Source organism: Helianthus annuus, chromosome 6 (genome assembly GCF_002127325.2).
Source record: "Helianthus annuus cultivar XRQ/B chromosome 6, HanXRQr2.0-SUNRISE, whole genome shotgun sequence".
In the NCBI taxonomy this organism is placed as follows: Eukaryota; Viridiplantae; Streptophyta; class Magnoliopsida; order Asterales; family Asteraceae; genus Helianthus; species Helianthus annuus.
Genome location: NC_035438.2, coordinates 93,949,565 through 93,976,926, shown reverse-complemented (window position 1 = coordinate 93,976,926; position 27,362 = coordinate 93,949,565).

Sequence of the window (27,362 nt, the reverse complement as noted above, 5' to 3'; positions counted from 1 at the left end):
GCACGCGACCGTCAGAAAGCCTACGCGGACAAGCGTAGGAAGCCTTTGGAATTTCAGGTTGGGGACCGGGTTTTACTTAAAGTCTCACCCTGGAAGGGTGTGGTTCGTTTTGGCAAACGGGGCAAACTAAATCCGCGGTATGTCGGACCATTCGAAATCATTGAGAAGATAGGCAAAGTGGCCTACAAGTTAAACCTACCAGCTGAACTCGGTGCAGTTCACAACGTATTCCACGTGTCGAATCTGAAGAAGTGCCTGTCAGATGAGACCCTCATAGTTCCTTTTAAGGAACTCACTATCGACGAGCGGTTGCAGTTCGTCGAGGAACCAGTTGAAATCACGGACCGGGATGTTAAGGTCCCCAAAAGCAAGAGAATCCCTCTTGTTCGAGTTCGTTGGAACTCCCGACGTGGCCCAGAGTACACCTGGGAACGCGAAGACCAAATGAAAGAAAAGTACCCCCAGTTATTCGGAACCAATGCAACCACTACTGAGACTGAAGCTACTACTGCGGAATTTCGGGACGAAATTCCAAATCAACGGGGGGATGATGTGACACCCCAGGAAAATCAGTGAACGATACAGCTTACCTAGCTTCCTCAGTGAGTGCGTACCAAATTTCGGGACGAAATTTCTTTTAAGTTGGGGATAATGTGACAACTCGAATTTCCAAGATTCCTATTTCGCATTTATTGCACGTCCACTTATTGTTTAGTTGTTTATTTGCACAACTAGTTGCCATGGAATTATATATGTTTTGATGCAATGAATCGTATTGTGTGATTGTGCATGGTTGTTTGTTAATTGTGAAATTGGTAAATATATGAACTTTGTGGTGAAACTATGAAATTGTTATGAGATGGTGTACATGTGTAACATATGATACTTAGGGAGGTAGAGGGTAATTAGTGAAATCCTAGAGATTCTTAACCCTAATCTCCTACCCTAATCATTCTCTAATCATTCACAAAGAATCAAAACACGTACTTTCACCTCCTCTAATCCTCTCTACAACCATCTTCTCATCATTCTTGGTTTCACAAGTCTTTTGCATCAAGTTGATCTTTCAATCCATTTGGAATCAATCAAGGTAATTGCTTAATCATTGTTGGTTGTTAGTAATTGATTGTTTGATTGTTATTAATCCTTGATTCTTGTAATTCTTGTAAACCCTAGTTCTTCTCATGCTAGTTCTGTAGTTGTTGATTTGATTCTGTCTATTGTGATAATGTTGTTGATTGGTTGTATAATCGACTGCCTGATGGTTGGATACGTGATGTGCTAAAATCATTGATTTTGATTAAGATTATTGTACTGCAAATATATGTGAAAATAAGGATTCACGATCGCATGAAGAACTAGAACGTAACTGATGCAATCGCATTGAACTTGAATGTTCGTATGTATTACTGATAGTTTGTCTGAGTTTTAAGCATGCTATAGTCCGACCTTTGATTATCTAAAGGGTCCGACCTTTATATTAATGTATGCTCCGAGTTTTAGCCAGTTATCTATGTCCGAATTCTTTATCAAGCATGTTGTCCGAGCTTCATTTTATAAAACTCACAAAAAGGGTCCGAATTTTATTTGCATAATGTGTCCGAGTTTTATCACAACTTGAATGTCCGACTTTTGTGACCTTTAGAAGGTCCGAGTTTGTTAATGAGGTGCATGGTCCGAGTTTCTTGAGCCCACCCCTAGTCCGACTTTGTGATAAAAAAATTTCCCAAGTCCGAGTTTCAGGAGAGATCCCCTGTCCGAGGATTTGGGGGGGGGGGGGGTGTTACCCCTTCTGTCCGAGTTTTATTATATATACTACATGGTCCGAGTTCTTTTAAGGCACTTATCTTGTCCGACTTTTATAAGGAACCAGGAGGGTGTCCGAGTTTCATTGACGCAAGGGTAGTCCGAACACCTTTTGATATGTTACTGTCCGAACTATTGTGCATAACACACTTAGTATGACTTTTATATGTAGACGCGTAGCCCGACCTTTTACTAGATATATTTGTGATCCGAGCTTTGTGGATAGTATACGGTCCGAGTATGTTGGCTTGCTAATGGAACCAAGTTGATATTGAATGAAATATGATGATCCTATCACCACTGTATGCATGCTATTGAAAGCTACTTATTGTATGATGTCTGTACATTACTGTATGTTACCGTAATTGCTGCATATAACTGTATGACTCCATATGTGATTGTATAATACTGAAGGCAACTGTATGATCCCGTATGTATGAACATTCTATGTGATATCAGCATGTACACAATAATCACACAAAACACAGTTGCATGAATATCAAGGAATTGTAAACCATAAGTTGATGCAAACACTTACATCGTATCATGTGCAACATATTCTAGGTCTTGTGTAACGGACTTAGACATTTACTAAACCTTAGAAGCAATAACATACCGAGCAAACCAAGGTGAGTTCACACCCTTACTAAGGCATGGGATTCCCAAGGGCTTGGGAATGGGATTGAAGGAATGGGATTGACTAGACACGTACATACACTGTTACTAGACTACCATACCATCGTCCTCGGTTGTGCAGGACACATACGTAAAACCTACGTATACTTATGCTACTCGCTATCCTCGGTTGTGAAGGATACTCACGTAAAACCTACGTGAACTTATACTCACTACTGCCTCGGTTGTGTCAGGCACTTACGTAAAACCTACGTAAACCCCCGCGTACCCCTATCCTCGGTTGTGAAGGATTACTTATGTAAAACCTACGTAAACTTGTACGTGTTACTGTTCTCGGGATATGTAGAACACTTATGGTTACGAATAGTCTAGTGGTTATACAACATGGGAAGCCCCCACCAATAGAACGTACTATCGGCCCAGTAGAGCCACATGTTACAAACAAATATACTATTACGCATTTACTTTCTGTGAACTCGCTCAACTAGTTGTTGATCCTCTGTTACATGCCTTGCAGGTCGTTAGATACACGGAGCTTGCACAGGGAGGAGCTGGTCGTTGTGGGCTTGGATCGTGATTGTTTGTTGAACACTTTATGACATTACATACTTATTTATATTGGGTTTTACTTATACGCTTCCGCTAAACAGTGATAACTTACTTATGTTTTGGAAACACCTTTCATATGGATTTGGTTTGGTTTAATTGCTATTACTTTAACTATATACATTGTTCTATATGATTGGTGGCTTGATCCTGGTCAGTCACGCTCCCAAGCGGTGATACTCCGCACGTGGATTTTGGGGGTGTGACAGTTGAAACAGGAAAGGTAACTTTAGCTGAAAAAGTTGAATCTGAAAAGATCATTGAAGTAGAAAAAATTGTGGAAGTCATCAAGCCTTATTCAAACTGTCTAGAATCTTGCAAGGAGTGTGCAGCAAAAGACAAAAAGTTGGCTGAGCTTGAGAAGATGAAGGAACAATTACTGTTCAATATCAACTATGTGAAGGAATCTTATGATGTTTTGAATAGAACAGTAACTGGTCTTCAAAAGGCAAATTCTGAGAGAGAAGACGCTTTGACAATGATGAATGCAACAATGATGACAAAGCAAAAGGCTATAAACTATTACATTGAAGAATGTGCCAAACTGAAACAAGAATTGGAGACTGAGAAAATTGAGAATGAGAGAATCAGACGCTTATTACAAAGTTATTCTAGTTCTGATTATCTTATTGATCGAATTTATCCAACTGTTGCAGGTTTCGAAGCATTTCAGGATGACAAGCAAAAGAAGAAGGATACTGGTAAGAAACCGAGTGTTAGTTATAACAAGTGTCCGCCTCCGATCTAGGAAGGTTATTCTCCCAGAAAACTAAATGAGGTGCAAGTTCAAAAGGCAGTCAATATAAAACTGAAGTCTGATATAACTGATGAATTACCAGAAAACATTAACGTCACTTACACATCGTCTGACACTGATCATGAGTCTGAGTTAATAAAAAAGGTGGTTGATCAAGTGTTGGATACAGATGAGGAGTCTGAGTCAAAGTCTGAGTCTGGAGGTTCAAGTTCGTCAGTCAACGGTCCAAAATCGTCGGTTAAACGGGCTTACAGTAAAGAGTTTTTGTTATCAAAATCAAATTTGAATGATGAAACATTCGAAGTAGCATATACTTTGAATGATTCTGATAAATTATATTCTGACAAACAGTTTCCAATAAGAAGTGTTAGATTTGAAATGATCAAAAAGGTTTTCAAAATGACAGAAATTAATATTTCTAAAATAAAAGAGTTAAATCTTACTGGAAAACCTAAAAATACACTTCAAGAGTTCAACAATGGTTAAACAAGAAAAAAAGGTTACAGTTCTGGTTCTGGTTTTCAAAAGATACCAAACCATAATGGTAATTTCAAAAAGAAAGGTTTAGGTTTTATTCCACCCGAAAATTATAAAAATAAGATAATTTCTAAAACAAACACAAAATTTGTTTCAGGAGGATGTGCTGAGGAAGAACAGAAGAAACCTTTCTGGAGACAATCAAACCAGGAGTTTCTTACTGAGAGGAAAGGAACTGGAGTTTTTCACAGAAAGGAGACTAGAACCTGTTACAAGTGCAATGAAGTTGGTCACATTGCATGGAATTGTTCTCAAGCTACAAAGACAAAACAGGGAGTCTCTGAAAAACTTAAAGAAAAAGTTGTTGATGTTGAACCACCAACTGAGAAATCAAAATTTTTGAAAATTCAACTTATGAAGTTGGTGAGTGTTCTAAGAAAAATTTTTACAAAAAGAGAGCCAAGGACAACCAAATGTGGGTTGTTAAGAAGTTTGATGAGAAAACTGGCGATGATTCTGGTTCCACAAAGCGAGAAGAGCCACAAGTTGATGTTAAAGAAGAGAAATCAGTTCCTTCAGTGAATGATGATAATTTTCCATCATTGAAGGATGAAAAATTTAAGCAGAAAGTTGGTAAGGTTGAGATATCGAATCAATTCTATTCTGAGGAGAAAGAATTTGATGCTGAGAAAGCATTCAATGGGAATGTTAAGAAAATTTTTGGGAAAATGGTCGAGGGAAAGGCCAAAGGCGTTAAAGACTTTTATGCTACAAAGAAGGCAACTTATAACCCTACTGAACAAGAGTTAAAATCACCCAAGGTTGGTCAGACATGGGTGGAAATTCTTTTCCCGTAAAAATCTGACTTGCCGGAGATCCCAAGTTTGTAATCGCGGATTAGGAATCGGCATCTTTCTTGATAATTGATTTTGTGAATGAATTTTATAATGGTCAAATGTTTACAGGTTAAGTGTAACTTTTCGGAGCTTCCAGGTTGGTAAGTGTGAAGCAGGAATCGGCATCTTTATTGGTAGAATGATTTTGTGTAGATGTGATATTCCTACAAATGGTAAATCAGGGACATTAAGTTGTACTTGATTTTCTTACATGTGTTTACTTACAAGTGGTAAGAGGTTGGATCTTACAGTGATTCGTCAAGGTCATTAATTTGAACTTGATGTAATCTCATTCATGTGGTTAAAATATGGACAATGTGATGAGTTTACCCCGAATCTATAAGTGGTTAAAACAAAACTTATTTTCCGGAAAAACCATTTTGATTAAAACAAACTTGAGTGTTTTGAAATCTTAATGGGAAAATAGTTTGTTGAATGGGGGAGCTCTGATTGTTTATGCCAAGTGGATGGCGAATTGAAGTAATTCGATATCAGTTGTTATTTTTCTTGTATAGTTTGTTTTCAAATTTCTTTAAATGTATTTGCATTTTAGGGGGAGTAAAAATTTCAGAAAATCCAAAAACATTAGAAAATTTGAAAAAGCCAAAAACATGATAAATCGAAAATGAGTTTTGTTGAAAAAAGAGGAAATGATAGTACATCAGTAGACTGTCACAACATGCTAAAGAAATGGAAAGTTAAAAATGTGATAAACAATCTTACTGCGGATATGCCAGTAGGTTTTTGCACATTTAGTAAATTGTGACGAGATATAAACCTAAATTCAAACTTGCTTATATCGTGGGTAACATTTCTTGGATATATGGGTAACCCCCGAAATCTTGTTTGAAAGGTCCCTCTTTCTGAGATACTAGGTCTTTATACTCGGTGATATCTGGGGTATTATCCCAGGACTTCTGCTGAATGGAAATTCTGACCTAGTCCCCGTATAATACTTTCTGCAATACTTGAAATATAGCGCTGCCCTCAGCAAAAATGATGAAACAATAAAATTGATAATCATTGTTGTTGAAGAAAAGATCCTCTAAAGGGGACATACCAAAAGTCGAACTGTCATCTCTCTGCTGAACGGAAGTTCTGACCTGAGCTCTCACGGTTTCGCATCTAACCCCTTTACAGATATCATCTATGGTATACTCACCTGTAAGACTGAATATTGGGATCTGGATACGGGAGTATATTCAAGTGGTGGGACACGCGAATAAGTTTAACTGCTGAAAACACTAATATCGTATCTCGAAACAGTTGAACTTTGTGTAAAAATTTGAGTGGATACTGACAATCTAAGTGAATTGTTTAGAACATAAAATGAAATGAAGCTTAACGGTGTTGGTGATTTGTCTCATAAACTGATATGATCCTCTTACACAAACTCACAAAAATATTGTCTGTAAATATTTCTTTACTGCATTTCTTTATAAACTTAAAAAATTCAAAAAGATTTTAGACAACTGATGTTGAAAAACTTATTTTCAAAATTCCGAGTACTGAACATGATGAACAGGTTTGGGAAAGTTTGGTTATTGATGATCATTTTGAGGGGAGTCTGTTAAATCTAAAATGTTTGAATATTCTTCTGCAAGTGGTCAGAGAGTCTGAGTTGGTTCATACATCTTAATATTGAATTGTTAAAATTTATGAAACTTATGTTTGTGGAAGAGTCCGTGCAGGTTTGAGTAAGAGCTGGGTTAATCAATCCTGAAAAGCTTGGGATTGGAGAGAGCCAGATTTCGATTCTGAGCACAGTATGAGCCAGACAACGATCTTGAACCTGTGAGAAACAAATTATGATCCTGGAGCTGATGATGCTGATGAACTTAAGGAATGCCAGCACATCGAAAGGGAGAGTCTGAAGACATCCGAGAGAAGGATAGAGGATTTGTAAGAAGCCCAAAGACTGATAAAGATTGAAGATGAGAAGACTCGACACTGAAGACTCGTCAACATCTGAGGGGGAGTCTGTTGGTGCATACATCTGTCGTCTTTGTCTTATATCGAGTCTTGTATCTAGATATGATAGATCAGGGCACGTTGTTCGAGAAAATAGCAGATTTATGTGTTAATTAGGGAGATTTCGCTTGAATGAGCAGATTCCGCTTGAAATACATCTTGTCATGTTCAAGCGGAACCTCATGCACTATATATAGCAGCTTCAAGCGAAATCATTGTAACAGTGTGTGATTTTGGATACCGAGGTGCTGCTGGTTTTTCCAGAGAATGTAATCAGTGTTATATCAATATACAAGAAGTTTAAAGTGATTTGCAAGCTGTTTCGAAGTCTGTTTCTTAGTTTCCGCCTCTGAAACAGATCAAAACTCCTCTGAACGACTCGTTCGGGTCACAACACGATCCTACATATTATGACTTGCATGTTTACTTGAATGCGAACCGAATCACCTGGCATGTGCTATGACACGATATGACCTAGTTTGGTGAATACAACTAAGACCCGGATACTTGCTATGACTAGCATAATGATATATGCTTTGCTTGGTTGCTACTTGAGTAATGTGTGCGACGAATACGTGTATTATAAGTATGCAAAACTGGCTGTCTTTGGTAACCACGGTAGGGTTTGGTTGACTGACTTGGAACGGGTAAAGTAACTTGTTAAATACCGAGCAAATCTAAGGTGAGTTCACTGCTCTTTTTCCAAGCATGCGTCCCGGGGAGGGACATCTGGGAAACATTCTGGGGAGGAACGTCGGGTAAATGGGTTTGACTGGAATGTTAAACCTGGGTTGTTGGTTAATACACGTATATCTATCACTCAAGTCCCTCCTACCGATTGTTGTCGGGAAGGCAACGGGGTATTAGTTAATAGTGTTGTTTAGGTTTGGCACCCTCACACCGCACCGAGGAGGTCGGGAGTGAACTAATGACCCCCATCTTGACCATTGCTTTGATAGAGGCATTGGGGTTTAGGGCAAATAATCTGGAGCCATCGGCGGTAAGCGTGTGATTAACAACATCAAATATGTGAAACGTTTTAATCTGGTAACTGGTATCTAAACACATTAACAAAGTTTGAACTCACTAGCGTCGTCTGACACACTTGTCTGCGTGCTTACAGGTCTGTAGGGTTATATCATGGAACTTGCTGTCTGGAAGGCTGGAGTGGTCATGGGACGAGATACATGGATTCGCAACACAAGACTAATGGTTTACGTACGTGTGGTTTTTGAAACACTTAACAACTGAGTTATACTTCCGTTGTGTAAAATGAATTATATGTAACGTTTTGTACACTTTATATTAATGAATGAAAGTTTTATTTAAATATATTTATGAGTTCAATGTGATTGGTGGCTAAAGATCCTGGTACGTCACACGTCCCGCGGTGTTTCCGCAAGTGGTATTTTGGGGGTGTGACAACTTATGCGGTCCAATTTCTCTGAGCACAATAGCGGGAAATAGGTATGTATTTGTCTTAGTTGATGATTTTTCACTTTTCATGTGTACTTTTCTTTTGAAGGAAAAAAGTAATGCATTTGAAACCTTCAAAAAGTTTAAAGTCATGGTGGAAGTGGAAGTTAGTAGAAAAATCAAGACGTTTCGAACCGATGGAGGGGGAGAATTTAGGTCTCATGAGTTCAATTGGTTATGTGAAAACGAAGGGATTATTCAACACTTAACCGCTCCATATTCACCTCAACAAAACGGGCTGGTGGAGAGGCGAAACCGTACCTTAATGGATATGCCAAAAAGTCACTTTGTGCAGAGCAAGTAAAGAATAAACAAATGTTTATTCAGATCTAGACTCTCTATAAATAGAGATGTCAACCCAAGAGGTTAAATGAGTTGAGCTAAGCATTCAATACACACACCACAAACTCCATTACCATTCGCACAGAATTCTTTAAGCATTCATTTTATAACATTCAATAACTTTGTTTTACAAAGTCATTAATATACTTGAAAAATTCTGCAAGTTGTTTCTTGAAAGTTTGATTTCTAGTTCCGCACAATTTTCCTATTTGTTGAAATCACTTGCCATATTAACTCTTTGGGTATCTCTATCTGCGATCAACAATGAGTATAAACACATTATATTATGCTTTGTATGGTTTAGAAATAAAAGGTCATACATTTAAGTTGATGTTTGAGTGGCTTCAAGAATTAAATCACCATAAAGTGATGGTGTAGTTGTGCGAGTTTTACCACCAACTTTAATATGTGATTTCTAGGCCATAAGGAATGAAAATGTTTTATGTAAACTTTTAATAGCTTATGTGTGCATTAAAAACAACTAGAAATGGTTTATTTTATACACTATATCTTCGGAGAACGTTTTATGTAAGCGTTCAATTCTATAATGTGCATATTATAACATTTTTTCTAACATGCGTGTTAGAAAACATTTAGTACATGCGTAGTAAGACTAAACAATATATAACCATCTGATATTTGGGTTTTGATCTATGTTATCATAAACTCTAATTAATATTATTAATATTGTACATTGCAAAACTTAGGAAATATTTTAGAATGATTTTTAAACAAAGTTTTTCATAACATTGATGATTCAAATGGTCGCTACTCTTGTTAGAAGTAGTATATGGTGAACAAAGCAACAGTCTCATGAATGTTATTTGGTGGAAAACAACTTGGTGTTGTTGTGAAAAATTTTTATTGTTTAAGTATACTACTTAAATGTAGTCTTTGTAACAACTTGGTGTTGTTTTGAGCATAATTGTTCAAGTTTAGAGTTTCAAGATGAAATGAGAACTTGTACTTACGAGTGCATTGAGTCTTATTGAGATAGTATCTCAAGACATATCATGGGACGATATCATTGTGAAGATTTCGACCATATGATAAAGTGTTGAAGATAATAACACTTTGAGGTTTGATGTCTACATATCGTCTATGCTTCCGTTTAAATTAATCAGAGTGTGTTTGGAACTTATGATTTAATTTCGAATGTATTTTATTATTTTTTGTTCAATATCTTTGGATAACACATGCATTTTTTTACAAAGAAATAGATCACCGATGTAGGACATATGAATTATTTTTGTGGAAAATAATTATAACATCAACCAATGTCGCAGAAATCGGCCTAGGCGGCCGATTAATCGGCGCCTAGGCGCTAGTCGGTGGGTTACTGCCTAAATTTAAGCTAGTCGGTCAAAAAATCGGTTATGGTCAAAATCGGTCAAAGTCAGTAAAAGCGGACAAAATAAGTCAAAATCGGACTAATCGGGCCCATGTTTTTTGACCCAAAAAACTCAATTTTTGAAACCTGGCCCATGGTTTAAAGCCCAAATTTTAGTTATAAACCAATTTTAACATTTAAGTTTAGGTATTTTAACATTTAACCCCCCTCTATCTTTCACTAGTTTACATACGGTTCCTAAACTGTTAAATTTATTAATAAAAAGTATAAAGTTATCTCCTAAACTTGTAACTTTATTAATAAAAAGTATAAAGTTATCTAGATATATATAAAAATTTGTAAAATTATACTTAAAAAGTCCAATCCGATTAATCCCGATTAATCCTTTTTAATCCCGATTAATCCCTAGGTTGTACCTCACCACCCGACTAGCGCCTAGCGCCTTCTACAACATTAACGTCAACTATACATTGTTTACAAGAATACGGTTTTAAACGGGCAGTATATGAAAAGACTTGGACATAAACAACTTAATAGTTGTTACATTGATTAAAAGTCAAATACGAGACATCAAATGTGTAACACATCATGAGTGAGTAATGAAAGAACGTAGTGAGTGTACTCAGATGAAATACACAAACGAAATTCATGTCGACATACTTCGTGAGAAGTCATTGGAAAATTCGCAAGTGTGAATTCTAACATATGAAAGTAAAAGTACAATATGTTATTATATACCTTTAATAAATCTTGCGAGATTTGTTCCGAGTGATCTATACGTAGATGCGTCTACCACTAGATTATTGTTAGAACTATAAGGAGATTTTATCTTCGTTTGGGAGAGTATCCTAAATATACATATCTCCTAATGAATAACAATAGATGTGTGCAAATCCTTTATGGCAAAATTATGAATGTCATGTTGTTGAGTATCAATCTAGTTGACTCTGTCTTACAGATAATAGTGATTGTAGACAAGGAACATTCATCTTGTTGGCGATAAATGTGTTCACCAAGTGACTTGGATTAAGACTTATGTTTAAGTCCTTATAAGTTAATGATAAAGCGTTGGAGTTCAAAGGTAAACAAGTTATGTTCCTTAATTGAATGATAAAATTTAGTTTTGTACTATATACAATAATTTGTGAGACCTTCCTAAATATTGATGTTTTAGGATTATGAATAAGTCTCATTATTTTGTCTTAAAAAGGAATGAATTTTGCAAAGTGACATTATGATATCATTTGGGCTGTGAAGAATCAGAATGATGCAGCTTCTGTTCACATGCTAAAGTATTGTAGTCTAAAGCATGCTAGAGTATTACTTGGTTAATTATGGTTCTTGACTGAGACTAATTAACTCTAAACATTCAAATGTGTATGAACACAAAAAGAATTTGTTTATAGACAATTTTCATTCATTATAAGGAGAAGACATGTAACTTTTAAAGAGTTTATTCGAAAAGCTAACGTGGAGAACTCATTGTCTAGGCTTATCCTAGATGTTAAATTAGAATTATTCTAAGTTGGTGACAAACTTATGACAACGGCATGTGTTGCTTTGGTTAGCTCGGAAGCTTATGTAAGCAAATGCAATATGAGTTGAATTCATGAATACAATGAGGTTGATCTTGTTCAATCATATGTGTATAAATGTTTTCATAAGTGAAGTTACGGAAATGTTGATCAAATGGCAAGAAATGTGGGGGAGGATCCATTTAAGAAACAACCTTATAAGGGTGTGTCTTGCATTTGTACCATAATATTTTGGCAATAAGGATTTTGTAATCCAATTTAACATTGCAAACAGACGACTAAGTGGAGGTCACAAAGGTCGTAGTGCATAATGGAGATGTGTTTGCCTTAAATGATAAATATATCATTCTAAGACAAATATTATAACCAGATTCAGGTGGCCACTGAGGTTATAGTCTTAGAAGTTGACAATAGGCAATGTTAACTTTCGAGTTACGAACATGTCATGACAATTGACCTCAACTGCAAAGTTATCTTTAATGACTTGTCAAAGACAAAGATAATGTTATGGATCCAACAACCTGGGGGTTTTTAGAGATCAAGTTGTGGAATGAGACTAAAGCCCATGAAAAAAGGGTGAGTGAAGGAAACCTAACTTAGTTGGCTGGAGATCCTAAGATCTGAGTTCAATAGGACAACTAATTCATATGCCTAAGGGTGGTCACTGTGTGGGCATAGTTGATATGCATAAGCTAGTATATGTGGTTATATACCCCCTAAACGATAAAAAGGGTGTTTAAATACGTCTTAGTTCATTCCTATGAAACTCAATGACAAATTGTACGGGTAAGCATATTATGTGGTAAATGATTTTGCGTAATCATGGTAACCACGATGCTTTTAGTGATTTAAGGAGAATCACCTATGTTAGAGAGAAGTGGGGTCGCTTCGAATGGAATTGAGGGCACAATTACTAGAGCTCTCGTAGAACCAGGAAAGTGTTCCACGACCATTATTGGACACGACTATGAGAGGATGGCCCGACTAAGAAGATTATTGTGTGAAGTATATTGTCATCTATACAAATGGGGGTTTGTTCAAAGACATCGCGTCTACAAACCGCTAGGAGGCGATGCTTCACAACGAAAAGTTCAAAGGGAACACCTACTTATCCGACAATACTCAACTGTCGAGATTGCATTGGAAATTTTATATGTTTTGATCAATCTCCATTCATGCGGAGGATTGTTGTAAATTTTTAAAATGTGATGAATGGAAATTTATGGACATTATTAATATTAAATTCTACATATAGTGACAAACTCTCGAGTGGAGTTATTTATGTCACTTGTTTAGTTTTCTATTAGAATAATAAACTCTTCATGTGGTGTATTGATGACAACTCTTGAGTATAGTTTCTTTTATTACAATTAATTAGAGATTTTATGGTAAAATTAAGTATCTAATTTTGTTGGATTTTTCACCACCCATGGCTCTTGCATACTTAGGGCTATTTGTCTCTTTTGATGTGTTAGAGGAAAGAAAAAAGATAAGTAAAAAGATATAAGAAAGAGATATGTATGCATGAAAAGTCCTTGGAGAAGAAGTACTTGATGACCCATATGTTGGGAACATATAGAGATAAGTTTCTCTATACGATTCAACTACATTTCTATTCTTAGTTTCCAAAAGTTCTAACACTATGATTTTACCCGTGTAACCTCGGGTGTGTGGCCTTCTCCGGCAGTACAGACTGCTTCGGCTGTTGTACCCTAGGAGACAGACGCGTCGTCTTTAGTAGAGGCGCGAAATCTGTTTTAAGGGAAGCGTGTTGAATACGTGCCTCAGCCACAACCGTCAACATTTGTTTGTTCTTTTTGTAGGAAATTATTGTATAAGAAGACGTGGTTCAAGACCTCATTGAAGCCTACACAACGGACTGAAAACACAACGAGCCATACAAGAAGACACGGTTAAATCTTTTGTTAAATACCATAGTTTGAATCAATTTAATTACATATGTTGTATTATACGTTATATTCGTTAGGATTTGTACATAACATATTTACTACAATTTCCTATATACGTAAAAAGAAAAGTATCTTTACTATTTTTATATTTATTTATATAATTTTTACTATTATTGTAACCCATTTCCTACGACCTTTCTAAACGAATCATTTGCTGGCTGGCATATTGAGTTCCAAACAGTGAAAAAGTTGCCACCTAAATGCCGCCCAATAGATGCATACGAGTTAATGAGTTCAGAAAGTGTCTGAACTGAAAAGAGACTCTTTAAGTGACCTTTTACTTTTTTCCTTCTGCTCAGGCATGTTTAGCCATTACCTCTCTTTATTATCAATTTCGTTTCTAGGTAAAGAAACAGAAGTAATTCAATGATAAATTAATGAATTTGGTTGGTTTTGTACACTTTTCCACAACAATAGAAGTAATGCAAGAATTAAAGTGCATGCTGTCATATTCATTGCTACCAGAAGGATCATTAAAACAATTAAATTTGTAAGTTGTGATTAGGGGCGTGAATTTCTGACACGACCCGAAAACCCGACACGAACCTAACACGAAATTTGCGGGTTTAGGTTTAGTCTAAACGGGTTCGGGTCAGTTTCAGGTTGAACCCGTGAACCCGTTTAGGTTAACGGGTCGGGTTCGGGTCAACCTGGTCGGGTTGGCGGGTTGACCCGTTTAACACATTTATAATATATTATATTTTTTACAATATATTTTATGTGATAAATTAAATAGGGTGTGTATTTTATGCAATGATTATAACTTAAAAAGAGAAATTAACATAGATTTTATAATTTAAATATGATATTATTATATTTTATTTTTTTGAATAGCCAAGCAAACTTCATTAAACCAAACATAAGAAAAGGTTCAGCCAGAGGCTGATTACAGAACTGGAAAGAAACAAAAACAGAAAAAAAACGGCACAAGGATACAAACTGCAAAATTTTGCTAGCTACATTCTAAAACTGAAATCCCACCACTCTTCTTTAGAAATCGATTTGTGCTTTGAACGTTTCAGCACACCAATTAGCGAGGAGTCCTTGATCTCTTCCAATAGCATCTGAACTGAACGGTTTCTTCCTGCGAAAGTTCTGTCATTTCTGTTTATCCACAGCATCCACATCGATTGAACGGCGATCGCATGTAGACACTTTCTTACATCCCGGCTCCTTTGAATTTCAAGAAAAGCTTGCAAAACCTCTGTTAAATTTCCTTCCACGTTCACCATTGGCGTTTTTGTCCAGTTTGATACTTCCCTCCATACTCTTTTCGCAAAATTACAGCGAAGTAGAATATGGACCGCATTTTCTTCACTCTCACCGCATATCTTACACGTGATGTCCTGAATATTCATTCCCCTATTCCTTAGTGCTTCGGCCGACGGAATTTTTTCCACAATCGCTCGCCAAACAAACATTGAGCACTTCTTTGTTACCCAACTGTTCCAGTAAAACGCGTTCGGATCTGTGTTTATATCCAGGTATCGGCCTAGACTGTACCTAACCGCTTTCACATTGAACTCTTCATCCCCATTATGCCTCCAAACCCAAATGTCTTCTTTATTATCTACGTTTATTTGTTGCAAACGATCTTTCAAGCTATCCATTTCCTGTTTCTCCGAATCGCTATACGGTACTCTAACCCACGCCCAATCCCATATGATCCCCCCAGTTATCTTTGTGTACATTTCCTGAACTTTTGCTTTTTTCTGCGCTGATAGTTGGTATAAACTCGGAAATTGATCTTTCAACGGTTCGTTACCCATCCATAAGTCAACCCAAAACAAAGTTTTGTCACCCCTACCCACTTTACTTCTGAAACTTGTATTAATATTTATATTTTTCCTCGTGAAATCTTTGGCTATTTCCCCAATGTTTTTCCAAACCCCCGCCAAGGATTTTTTAAAAGGAATTGATTCGGTCCTTCTTTGCTTTCCATGTATCGAGCCTATAACTCTTGACCACAGATTTTCCGGTTCCATCCTATATCTCCACCACCATTTTGCTAAGAGGGCCAAATTCATATCCTTCAGGTTACCTATTCCCAATCCCCCAAAATCTTTCAACGCAACCACTTTCTCCCATTTCACCCATCTAATTTTATTATTTGGTGAACTCCCACCCCATAGAAATTTTCTCCGTATCCCTTCTAAAACCTTTAAAACACCACTTGGGCATTTGTAAAGGGAGAAGTAATAGTTTGGTAGACTACCCATTACCGATTTAACTAATATAACTCTCCCCGCAAATGATAGCGTCTTTGCCTTCCAATTTGTGAGCTTTTTGTTGAACAAATCAATAACTTCCTTCCAATGTGCCAATCTATTCATATTCGCTCCCACTTTTAAACCTAAGTACACAAACGGGAATTTTCCTTCTTTGCAATTAAAATGTGAAGCCATACTTCTCACTTCCTCCACACTTGAACCCACCCCATATAAATGACTCTTCCGAGAATTTACTTTTAAACCTGATATTAAATAGAAAATTCGTAGAATCCTTTTGAGATTCTTTAAATTAGTTTCCTCCCATTCTCCCAAAAATATCGCGTCGTCCGCATAAAACATGTGTGTCAAATATGGCCCATTCCTTGGCAGTTTTACACCTTGGAATATGGCCAATTCTTCAGCTTTTATCATCAGCACATGAAGGGCCTCCATGGCAATGATGAACAAGAAAGGGGACAGGGGGTCACCTTGCCTAAGACCTCTATTGTAATGGAATTCGGCTGTGGGTGACCCATTCACCAAAATTGAACCTTTCCCCGCGAATAGTATTCCCATAACCCAGTTTCTCCATCTTGGAGGGAAGCCCATATGTGACAAGATTGAAATCAAAAACTTCCAATTTAATGTGTCATACGCCTTCTCTAAATCTGCTTTGAATACAAGCAATCGCTTACCCGACCGTTTTCCCCACCCCACCACTTCATTTATAATTAGTGGGCCTTCTACTATATTTCTACCCGCCATGAAAGCCGATTGGACATTTGAAACCACATTCTTAATAACCTTTTTAATTCTATTAGCAAGCACTTTAGAAATTACCTTATTTACCACGCCAATCAGAGATATCGGTCTAAAATCTGAAGGGGTAATTGGATCATTTACCTTCGGTATAAGAGCAATGAACGAGGCGCTGCACGAATGGTGAATCGACCCATGTATGTAGAACTGATTCATGATCTCCATCATTATTCCTTTCACTTCCTCCCAATATGTTTTTATGAACTTGAAAGTAATGCCATCCGGTCCGGGCGACTTGTCTGAACCACAATCCCATACAGCCTTTCTTACCTCATGTAACGAGAACTGACACACTAAACCCTCCGCATCATCCCCACTCAGCTTTTTAAAACCACTTGCTCCGATTCTCGGTCTTACGTATATTGGTTCTTTAAATTTTTCTTGGAATGTCATCAGAAATTGTGTTTTTATTTCCCTTGGGTCCGATACCCACACCCCGTTTATCCATAAACCGCTGATCTTGTTCCTGGCTATATGATTATTCACTATCGAGTGAAAATATTTGGTGTTCTCATCCCCCAATCCTATCCAATTTGCCCTCGCCTTCTGTTGTAGGTCCGATGCGATCTTACCGTGCCACCTTTTAATTTTATCTTTGCACTCTTGCCATAAAGCTATCTCTTCTCTCGACAATGCTCTACTTTCTGCTGATGCGTCCAATTGTGACAGCTTATTCAGGGCTTCCGACAAGTCTTTCTCCTCTTCCTCTTTTCTATTTTTACGCCATTTTTTTAATTCATCTTTCACTGCCTTAAGTTTTATAGCCAGAACTTCATCCTTAAATCTCGATTCACATATCGAATTTAGGCCCTTCCTCACTGTCTCGTCAAAGCCCACCAAGTCGAACCAACTGTTAAACATTCTAAAGGGGGTCGGACCAAAGCTATTATTTATGGTGTTTAAAATAAGTGGGCTATGATCCGAGATATTTCTTCCGAGTGCTAGTAATGAAGCATTTGGCCATTTGTTCATGAAATTTTCACACACCAAGACTCTATCTAATTTACTCAGATTTGTACCGTCACCGGACAAAAAAGTGTACTTCATCCCCCCCATATTGTATTCCTGGAACCCCCCTCTACTTATAAAACTATTAAAGCATAAGGCAGCCCCTGCATCAAACTGTGAGTTAAACCTTTCTTCGGGAAATCTAACTTCATTGAAATCCCCTAACATTATCCATAACCCCGTAATTGAATTCTTAACTGACAATAATTCTTCCCACATGATTCTCCTATTATTTTTACTTGTCGAACCATAAACATTTACGATAACCAGGTCTATATCGTCGCCCACAACCTTGCCTCTTATCAAGACAAAGTTTTGATTTTTCAACTCCTGTTCTTTTTTGAAAACAGTGGGATTCCATATCGATAATAATCCCCCAGACCGACCCTCCGCATCAACTTTCGAGAACTCGAAACTCGAATTATCCCGGAACCGAGCAATTCTACTTAAGGATAAGTCCCTAAACTGCGTTTCTTGAATGGCAAAAAAGGACAAGTTATACTTACTAATTAGACGCCTAACTTCAGCCGCTTTCCCTGCTCCTCCGGCTCCTTTAATGTTGATGGATCCGAAATTCATTGCTTCCTAACATCCACCTGGTCTTCAATAACCGACTTGTTTACCAACGAAACGTGCTTCGATAGGTCAACCCCCAACATCTCCCCAATTTTTACTGTTTCATCCGTTTCCTTACCCACCACTTGTTCTATTTCGCCTATCTCGACATCATTCTCTTCATTCCCACTCACGAAGACATGTTGCCCTAGTAAGTCTGAATTGTCATCCTCCTCCCATTCTGAGTTCAATTCATCATCTACACTTTGCCCCTTGCCTTCAAACAAGCTAAATTCTTCCTCAGCGGCTCTATTTTTTTCTTTGTTTTTTCTTCTGCTCGATCTCCTTTTCTTCAAAGATAGTCTCCTTTTTACTTTAATTCTAGAATCATCCGACAGTTCGATATTTAAGTCTGGGATTTTATTTTTTCCAACAGAGATTTGTGGTTTTAATGAGTTCACACGGGCCTCCGCCAGTGAAACTCTTTTCCTCTTCTTTTGGATTATACTATCCGGCCCACCTGCTTCCTTAGTGGGCCCTCCCTCCATGTTTGATATAATTGGGTCACCCAACACACCCACACAAGGCCCATTTTCTAACTTTGGGGCTGTTATCTTTTCCGGCCCACTATCTCTATCCATACGATCCCCTTTATTTTGACTTTCTGTAGTGGACCCCTCCTCATTAGTAGCCTCCAAACTGGGAATTAATATTTCTTTTATTGCGGCGGCCGTCTCCTCGGTTCCATCATTGTTGTAATCAAAATCTTTCGACTGTACATCTTCCGATTTTTCTTCCTGGTCCAACTGTTCATTTTCCACCTTCTCGTTTACCAACGGTGGCTTCGCCGGAATCGGAGCTGGTTCTCCGATCACCTCTGTCTCCATGTTGACCGGCTGTGAAGTTGGATCGTTTGCTCCTGGGTGTTGTTCCTCGTCCTGGTCTTGTTCCTTAACGAACTCCGGGGTCCAGAACTGGTTTATCTCCGAGACCCAGACGTCAAAAGACTGATTCTTCCATCTAATTGGAATTTTTTCTTCGATTGTTGATCCGTTCTTTACTAGGACGCCAATAACTTCTTCGTTAAAACATACATCCTTCTCGTCCGCATCCGACTTTTTTATTACTTTACCAAACTTCTCGCCAATACATTCAAAAACTGTGTCTATCCATAGTTGTAATGGGACTCCTCTGATTCTCAGCCATGCAATTCTTTCGTAAGGTATTCTTTCTCCGTTCCAAACGCTTATACACCTGAACCATTCCTTCCGATTGTCTTCCTTTTCCAAGAACAAGTTAAGTTCCTCTATTGAATCAAACACTACCAATAATTTCAGCCCACCCAAATATCTGACCTGTGCCCTATTCACTCCCAGATCTTTCATCATCTGACTAACTCCCCTTAGTGCCTCAATATTATGTAATTCTCCAATTACCGAAGAACCTCTCCATGCTTTTAGTGGGACCGATTCGTTTGCGAATCTTAGTTCACTTACGTTTACTTGGTGTATCGGTCTACCTGATACAACGTCTGCCCAGGTAGTCCCTTGTTTCACGTGCCCGTTATTTGGAGCCGACCGCTCGTTGTTTATTGGAGCGACTGGGTCTTGTATCTTTTCCATCCAAACCTTACTTTTTCCCCGTGTCTTCTTCTCCACTTTAACAAATCTGGCGACGTTTGCTCTAATCCTCTAGCCATAGAAGTTCATTTGATTCAAAGCTTTGACCATCTTATCGGTGTCTTTCACATTGACAAACCTCAGGAAACCAAAACGATTCTTCCATTTATCCAGTTTTCTTGCTATATAGGCATCCACAATGTGTCCGTAATTCTTACATTCCATCCATAATTCACCGTCTGTAATGTGTGGATGCAGATTAGAGACATAAAATGTTACTGCTTTTTCCTTTTTGTCTTCGTCATTGTATTCCGATACTATCTCGCCTTCCTCTCTCTTCTCTCTCTCCATGGCTACTCCGATAGAACAAATGAACAGAATACAAACGGACCTAGAGGTGTTAATGGGATTCGAACCAGTCTAGCTTAACTATACTCAGATAGCCGCGACCGGTATCAGACCCGCTAAGCCCTCCGGGAGACCGTCAATACTCTGCGGGAAAGGAGACCAGGAGAAAGATGTCACTCACCAGATTAAAAAGAGATATTCACTCGAAACGCAGGCAATAGCTTCAACCAAGATATGGAAAACGGTACGACTGGACAAGGATTGTTATCCAGGACCCTTCACAATATTCCGGCGAGGCTAAACTCCGGCGTCTTTTCAGCTCTCCCTTTTTTGATATTATTATATACATTTGTGTTTTTTAAGTAAATTTTAATTTTAATATATTAATTTCTATAAAAAAAATAAAAAAATCGGGTTGAACGGGCCGTGTTCGGGTCAACCCACGAAACTTCGGGTCGTGTTCGGGTTCTTATGTATGATACGATTTTCGGGTTCGGGTTCGGGTTTGTGTAAAATTTTCGGGTTCGGGTCGGGTTGAACCTGCCAACCCGCGAACACGACCCATTTAGCACCCCTAGTTGTGATTAGGGTGGAGGGTATAGTCAATCACCTTAGGGTGTTTGAGTAAAATTCTACCCAATAATATTATACCATGTCAACTCCTCATTCTACTCCCCATTTTACACTCAATCAGTAAGTATAGTCAAACACCCCTTAATTAAATAAAAAAAAATAAAAATAAAAAAACTTGATTAGTCTCTCCTCTCTCCTCTCCTCTCAATCACACTCAATCCAATTCGGTGAAAGGTCACCGATTTCGACACCCTCTCTCTTGGTCACCGCGCTCCTTCAAACACATGGTATAGTCACCGATTCGGTGACTCTACTCACCGCACAAGTCCCCGAGGGTTATACCCTCTACCCTTAAGGATACTCGGTATGGGAGGAGGGTATTTCTTAGGGGATGACTCTTCACCTCAGCGCCATGTCATAATCCTTGGAGGATACCCCTTCAAGAATGAAACGAAGGAAATAGAGGATGGGCCTATATATGTATATATATGTGTGTGTGAGAAGGGGGTGGACCGTCTTGAGCGGCTTGAGCATGATGAAAAGGACGCCGGCGGAGCAGGGGAAATGGGAGGATGGCCGGCGCGGGGCCTGGACGTGGCAGGGACGTCCCCCACACCGAGTGCCCTAACAACCAGCAAACCAAAACTATACACATAGACAAAATATAATGTTTGAATTTGAAATATTTTTAAACTCATTTTTAATGAAGTTTTTTCCCAAACTAGTGTTGCTAGAAAAAATATTTACTAAAATAGTGTTTTTAGAAAAGTATTTACCAAACTATTGTTTTTTGAAAAACTTGTTTTTCCCTCCTAATCTTTTTGGATAAAGTCTAAGGCATTAATGACTAAATAAAAAAGTGTAAAAGTAAACTTATTTTTTAAAGATTCATAAAAAAAATATTTTTATGTTTATTTTTTCACTACAAAACTTTCACAACTAACATTAAATTTATGACAATTAAATATTTTATCTCTAAGTTTATGAACAGGTATGGAAAGTGAATTCAGTATCACTATGCATAAAAATTAGTTTTCATTAGCAAAGTATGAAGAAGAAGAAATACGAAACTAATTCACAACTTCAATCATTAAACATATATAAACAAGTTTGTATTTAACATGTAAAATATAAAAAATATGGAAGACGAAAAAGGAAATTTTTATGGCAATCCAATGATAGCATATAAACTTTCATATATGGAAATAAAACCTGCTTAAACTAATCAATAAAAATAATTTAAAAATCGAATTTTATTATATTAACTCATATAATATAGTGAGATTAAATAAGTGTTCGGTGATTGAGTTTAAAATTTCTATTCTTCATGTAAATATAAATCAAGAGTTAATTACGTCTTTCGTCACTATAATTTGTCAAAAATTACTATTTCATTCCATTATTATAAAAATTGCCAAAACAATCCCTGTGGTGTCACTTGCGTAACTATTACAGTATACCTACACTAACATCGTCCAGTTATTCTGTTAGTTTATTTGAAATGACCATAATGCCCCTGTTATTCTAACTAAAATTAAAATAAATAAAGAGTTAGTTACGTTTTTTTATCCCTGTGCTTTGTTAAAAATAACCATTAAAGCCCATTAGTTCTAATTCTAAGCAAAATTAAAATAAATAAAGAGTTAGTTACGTTTTTTTATCCCTGTGTTTTGTTAAAAATAACCATTAAAGCCCAATAGTTTTAAAAATTGCCAAAACAGTACAATGGAGTGTTTTGGCAATTTTTAAAACTAATTGACTGTAATGGTTATTTTTAACAAACCATGAGGACGAAAAACTTAACTAACTCTTTATTTATTTTGATTTTGATTTTAATAAGAGTTGCATTGTGGTCATTTCAAATAAACCAACAAAATAACTAGATGACGTTAGTGAGGGTGGAATTTAATAGTTACGAAAAGGAAACCATAGGTACTGCTTTAACAATTTTTTAACTAATAGACTGAAATAGTGATTTTTGAAAAACTATAGGGATGAAAAACGTAATTAAGTCTAAAATCAAACAACACTTGTAAGCTATTTCAAAAATCTTCACAATACTCTCCACTGCGTGTAACTTGCTATAAAACATGTAATGAGGTGGACCGAGCAAGAAAGGTTGGGTGTCAACCTAACATTCATGAACTAGTTTACATACAAAGTATATAATCAAAACTTGAGTGACACCCATAATTTTTTGATACCGAAATCAACCCCAATGGAAAAACTTTGTGATCAATGATAGCAACAGATAAGTCTGGCCAGAGTAGGGCAACGAGGCTATCCAAATTTGGAGAGTACGACACACAAGAAAGTCGTCGTTCCAAAAAACTATTACGAATTTTTTTTTTAGTTTCATAGATTTCTACTTATTAAAAAATAAATAAACAAGATATTATCAAACCATAAACCCATAACTTGTACACAAACTAGTTGATGCCCCGCCCGCGTTGCGGGGCGATGGCCGAATAATGAGCGAGTGTTAGGCAGCTCATTCACACGAAAAACAATTAAATCGAGTCAACCAATTAAAACAAAACACTTTTATAGTTTTGAAAAAAAAAACTGAAACAATGGCAATATTGTAATTTGCCAAAAGCTAAAGTAATGGCAGTACTGTAAATTTGAACCAGAGGCAAAGTTGTAAATTTTCACAGGGGCAAATTCGTAATTTTGAACTTAGGGTAACAGCGTAATATAAATTTGAACTAAGGGCACAATCGTAATATAAATTTCTATTGTTCATGTAAATATAAATCAAGAGTTAATTACGTTTTTCGTCACTATAATTTGTCAAAAAAATACTATTTCAGTCCATTATTATAAAAATTGCCAAAACAATCCTTGTAGTGTCACTTGCGTAACTATTACAGTATACCTACACTAACATCGTCCAATTATTCTGTTAGTTTATTTGAAATGACCATAATGCCCCTGTTATTCTAACTAAAATTAAAATAAATAAAGAGTTAGTTACGTTTTTTTTATCCCTGTGCTTTGTTAAAAATAACCATTAAAGACCATTAGTTCTAATTCTAACTAAAATTAAAACCAATAAAGAGTTAGTTACGTTTTTTTTATCCCTGTGCTTTGTTAAAAAGAACCATTAAAGCCATTAGTTCTAAAAATTGCCAAAACGGTACAATGGGGTGTTCTGGCAATTTTTAAAACTAATGGACTGTAATGGATATTTTTAACAAACCACGAGGACGAAAAACGTAACTAACTCTTTATTTATTTTGATTTTGATTTTAATAAATGATGCATTGTGGTCATTTCAAATAAACCAACAAAATAACTAGAGGACGTTAGTGAGGGTGGAATTTAATAGTTACGAAAGGAAAACCACAGGTACTGCTTTAACAATTTTTTAACTAATCGACTGAAATAGTGATTTTTGAAAAACTATAGGGAGGAAAAACGTAATTAAGTCTAAAATCAAATAACACTTGTAAGCTATTTCAAAAATCTTCACAATACTCTCTACTGCGTGTAACTTGCTATAAAACATGTAGTAAGGTGGACCGAGCAAGAAAGGTTGGGTGTCAACCTAACATTCATGAACTAGTTTACATACAAAGTATATAATCAAAACTCGAGTGACACCCATAATTTTTTGATACCGAAATCAACCCTAATAGAAAAACTTTGTGATCAATGATAGCAACAGATAAGTCTGTCCAGAGTAGGGCAACGAGGCTATCCAAATTTGGAGAGTACGACACACAAGAAAGTCGTCGTTCCAAAAAACTATTACGAATTTTTTTTTAATTTCATAGATTTCTACTTATTAAAAAAATAAATAAACAAGATATTATCAAACCATAAACCCATAACTTGTACACAAACTAGTTGATGCCCAGCCCGCGTTGCGGGGCGATGGCCGAATAATGAGTGAGTGTTAGGCAGCTCATTGACACGAAAAACAATTAAATCGAGTCAACCAATTAAACAAAACACTTTTATAGTTTTGAAAAAAAATTGAAACAATGGCAATATTGTAATTTGCCAAAAGCTAAAGTAATGGCAGTACTGTATATTTGAACCAGAGGCAAAGTTGTAAATTTTCACAGTGGCAAATTCGTAATTTTGAACTTAGGGTAACAGTATAATATAAATTTGAACTAAGGGCACAATCGTAATATAAATTTCTATTCTTCATGTAAATATAAATCAAGAGTTAATTACGTTTTTCGTCACTATAATTTGTCAAAAAAAGTTGTAAATTTTCACAGTGGCAAATTCGTAATTTTGAACTTAGGGTAACAGCGTAATATAAATTTGAACTAAGGGCACAATCGTAATATAAATTTCTATTCTTCATGTAAATATAAATCAAGAGTTAATTACGTTTTTCGTCACTATAATTTGTCAAAAATTACTATTTCAGTCCATTATTATAAAAATTTCCAAAACAATCCCTATGGTGTCACTTGCGTAACTATTACAGTATACCTACACTAACATCGTCCAGTTATTCTGTTAGTTTATTTGAAATGGCCATAACGCCCCTGTTATTGTAACTAAAATTAAAATAAATAAAGAGTTAGTTACGTTTTTTTATCCCTGTGCTTTGTTAAAAATAACCATTAAAGCCCATTAGTTCTAATTCTAACTAAAATTAAAATCAATAAAGAGTTAGTTATGTTTTTTTATCCCTGTGCTTTGTTAAAAATAACCATTAAAGCCCATTAGTTCTAAAAATTGCCAAAACAGTACAATGGGGTGTTTTGGCAATATTTAAAACTAATGGACTGTAATGGTTATTTTTAACAAACCACGAGGACGAAAAACGTAACTAACTCTTTATTTATTTTAATTTTGATTTTAATAAAAGATGCATTGTGGTCATTTCAAATAAACCAACAAAATAACTAGATGACGTTAGTGAGGGTGGAATTTAATAGTTACGAAAGGGAAACTATAGGTACTGCTTTAACAATTTTTTAACTAATAGACTGAAATAGTGATTTTTGAAAAACTATAGGGATGAAAAACGTAATGAAGTCTAAAATCAAACAACACTTGTAAGCTATTTCAAAAATCTTCACAATACTCTCCATTGCGTGTAACTTGCTATAAAACATGTAGTGAGGTGGACCGAGCAAGAAAGGTTGGGTGTCAACCTAACATTCATGAACTAGTTTATATACAAAGTATATAATCAAAACTCGAGTGACACCCATAATTTTTTGATACTGATGTGTGTAAAATGCAACATATAAAACACATCAATTAAGGCATAAAACTAACCCTTTTTAAGTACTAATGTTGGAAAAAGAGTGTTTTTGTCTTCCTTTTGTATTTTCAGGATGAAATGAGCTCAAAATCACAAAAGAAGCAAAAAGACCACTAATTCTACCATAAATACAAGAAAAGGAACAAAAGTGGACTGCCCGGACCCTCAACGGCACCTCCCAAGGCAAAAAGAAGGAAACAGAGTCTGAACACGCCCCGTGTCCAGCGAACACGGGGGCGTGCCCAGGAAGCAGCAGAAAAGACAAACCAGTAGAAGCTTCCATTGCCCACCACGGGGCCGTGTCCAGCGAGCACGGGGGCGTGGTGAAAGTACAGCAGGCGCATTAATTGTAATTCGCAATTACAATTAATGAGGAGAGAGAGTGTCAGGCGGGCACGGGGCCGTGTCCAGCGGACACGGGGCCGTGTCCAGCCTTCTGTTCAGCCTATAAATAGAGGAGCTTGGATTCATTCTCTCTCATCCCTTGGCACACCACCTCTCTCACACCTCATCCACCACCCACCACCACCATAACACCATCATCCACCACCATCATCCATTGTCCATCGTAGAGTGTGTGAGTCGTCTCGGGATCCAAGATTGATCGTAAGAGTTCTTGACAATCAAGGCCATGTTTGCCTAAGTCTCTTACATCACTTGGTGAAGACAAGTGTTTAGTACAATACTTTTTATTTTTAATCTTTTGCACTTTTTATTTGGTTTTGTATTAATGACTTTAATAACTAGTTACTTATGTTGAAGGTGATCTTTCCTTATCGTTTGTCCGTGGTGTCTTGGCGTTATTTTACTGTCTATATAAAATAAAAGATTTTCACCATTCATATCTCCACGGTCTATATGGAGGTATGTTGGCTACCTGGTCGGGGGTTAAGGGAACGGTTTGGTAAGGGTCTTGCCCTTGTTCAGCGTTTAGAGGTCCTGCTTGGGACCTGGGTCAAATTTAGTAGGATCTCCTTCAATGCCCATAGGTATTGGATGGCGGGGATCCAAACTCTTTGACCCCCTCATAAGTTAACTACTATTAATACTATAACCCGGCTATTTAGGACTGTATCCCTGCTGAATCAGACTACTTAGCCGAGGGTAACGTCACCGCCAGAAGCGGGGCCTACCACAATTTGCATTAATAACTTAATTCATTATCTTT